We start from the raw sequence: 3190 nt of genomic DNA on the forward strand, positions 1-3190 counted from the left end.
TTAGAATCGGACATGGAACAACAGACTGGTTCCAAATACGAAAAGGAATAGGTCAAGGCTGTATATTGTCACCCAGCTTATTTAACATATATGCAGAGTACATCATGAGAAACGCTGGGCTGGAGGAAGCACAAGCTGGAATCAAGATTGTCGGGAGAAATATCAATAACCTCAGACATGCAGATGACACCACCCTTATGGCAGAAAGTGAAGAGGAACTAAAGAGCCTCTTGATGAATGTGAAAGAGGAGAGTGAAAAAGTTGGGCTAAAGCTCAACATTCAGAAAACTAAGATCATGGCATCTGGTCCCACCACTTCATGGCAAATAGATAGGGAAACAGTGGAAACAGTGGCTGACTTTATTTTTCTCAACTCCAAAATCACAACAGATGGTGATTGCAGCCATGAAATTAAAAGACGCTTACTCCTTGGAAGGAAAGTTATGACCAACCTAGTCAGCATATTAAAAAGCAGAGACATTACTTTGCCAACAAATGTGTGTCTAGTCAAGGCTATAATTTTGCCAGTAGTCATGTATGGACATGAGAGTTGGACTATAAAGAAAGCTGAGCGCAGAAGAATTGATGCTTTTGTGCTGTGGTGTTGGAGAAGTCTCTTGAGAGTCCCTTGGACTGCAAGGAGATCTAACCAGTCCATCCTAAAAGAGATCAGTCCTGGGTGTTCATTGGAAGGACTGATGTTGAAGCCAAAACTCCAATACTTTGGCCACCTGATGCGAAGAGCTGACTCATTGAAGAAGACCCTGATGTTAGGAAAGATTGAAGGCAGGAGAAGAAGGGGAGGACAGAGGATGAGATGGTTAGATGGCATCACCGACTCAATGGACATGAGTTTGGGTGGACTTCAGGGGTTGGTGATGGACAAGGAGGCCTGGTGTGCTGCGGTTCATCGGGTCTTAAAGACTGAGCTACTGAACTGAACTGAACTGATTGTTCAAATAAAGAGAGGATGTATTTGTAATCTCTGCCTTTTATATTTTGGTGCTATTTGTAATGTCCATTTTCCTTTTTATTAAATGTGTTACTTCATAGCTTAAAATTTACTTACTTGTTTATATCAAATATTAATTCCATTTATTGTTCAAATTGAAGTACAACAAAGTTGCATTCTTTCTACAGTACTTCATTTATAAGTGCATATATAAATGAAGTAGTGCTTCATTTATATATGTATGTGTGTGTGTGTATTCATATGTATATATACGTGTGTGTAAATATATATACATTTTTATATTCTTTTTCATTATGGTTCATCATAGTATACTGAATATAGTTCTCTTTGCAATACATTAAGATGTTGTTGTTTGTCCATTCTATATATAATAGTTTACATTTACTAAAGCCAACCTACTACTCCATCCCTATCCCCAATCCCTCACCCTTGCTAACCACAAATCTGTTCTCTATATCCATGTAGACTTTCCTATTTTACATATTTTTTAAAACAGTAAATTATTTTTTAAGTGCTTTTATATGTTGGGACACTCTACAGTCTTTCTAGATTCATGCATCTTAGTAAAATCTCTTGGGATAAGAAAATATTAAATTATACAGAAAAATAAATAAACCTACACACATATATGTTTGGGAAAAAACATATAGAGAGGGGTGGTATACAATAAAAGGATTATAAAGTACACAGAATTACCTATGTGTTTTATGTAATTGACAGTAAGGAACAATATATAACAATATTCTAAAGAATCAATTTTAAATGTAATTTGTAATTACTGCATAAGTAACAAAGTACTATAAATTTCTACATCATTTGAATTTCTTATTGCTTTTATAGTTTTATTTTTTATTTTTAACCTTAATAATAGCAACTAGACAAAAATATATCTTGGAGTATGAAGTTGAGACCTCTAATATCTCATTTAGAAAACTTACATAAAGTATCAGCAGTACCATCGCCTGAACAGAATTTATGTATGCCTGTCTCAGAATTATTTAAATCAATTTCTGCATCCCTGGGGTTGTAGAATCCTGCAAACACTTAGGACTTCATGGCAATTAAATAAAGCTATGTATTGAGAAACTGGGAATTACTAAGATGGAGGAGGGGACAACAGAGGATGAGATGGTTGGGTGGCATCACTAACTCGATGAGTTTAACATCGAGTTTGAGCAAGCTCAGGAAGTTGGTGATGGATAAAGAAGCCCGGTGTGCTGCAGTCCATGGGGTTGCAAAGAGTTGGACATGACTAAGTGACTGAACTGAAGATGGACAAATGTTTTTTGAGACTAAGTTTTCCTAGTGAAAATATAATCAGTCAGAATGTTCATTCTCATTTTTCTTTAGTTATGTAGAAGCCAAATTAAATTTATGTGTATATATATATATATATATATATATATATATATACCATATATATGTAAACACATAAATATTTATATGCATGTTCTGCATATTAAAATCACAAGTTCACTGGTACTATTTTTTAAACATTTTAATTTATTTATTTTTAATTGAAGGATAGTTGCTTTACAATATTGAGTTGGCTTCTGCCGTATATCAACATGAATCAGCATAGGTATATATATATGTGTTTCTCTCTCCTGAACCTCCCTTCCCACCTCATCCCACATCTCTAGGCTTGTCACAGAGACCCTGTTTGAGCTCTCTGAGTCATACAACAAATTCCCACTGGCTATCTGTTTACATATGATAATGTACATGTTCCCATGCTACTCTTTCCATTTGTTCCATGGTCTCCTTCCACACCTTCTATCCACAAGTCTATTCTCCATGTCTTTATCTCCATCGCTGCCTTTGTTACATGTTGAATACCTTTCCTCTGTTCTTCCAAATCCATTCTCTATCCTTTTAATCTCGTTTCTGCTCCAGGGTGCTCAGCTGTACTAGCTGCATCAGTGGACTCATTTGTTCTCTTCATACTTAGTGTGTTTAGCCAGTGGTTGTGACTAGAAGGGAAGAGAGTAGGGTCAGAGTGTTTTTTCCCAGCCCCCTTTCTTGCAAAATGCCATAGCTGGCTTCATCCCTTGACCTAAACCATAGATTCTTCTGGATGGCCCATTTCAAAGCTTCCCCTCCAGTGCTCATAACCTCTTTCTTTTCTTATATTGATTCCTCCAGGAACAGAGGAGGTAACAGCTTTCAGAATTTATTAGTTCTAAAGTTATTGCACTAGTCTTTGGAAATTCTGCA

Source organism: Cervus canadensis, chromosome 11, assembly GCF_019320065.1.
Source record: "Cervus canadensis isolate Bull #8, Minnesota chromosome 11, ASM1932006v1, whole genome shotgun sequence".
Taxonomy (NCBI): Eukaryota; Metazoa; Chordata; class Mammalia; order Artiodactyla; family Cervidae; genus Cervus; species Cervus canadensis.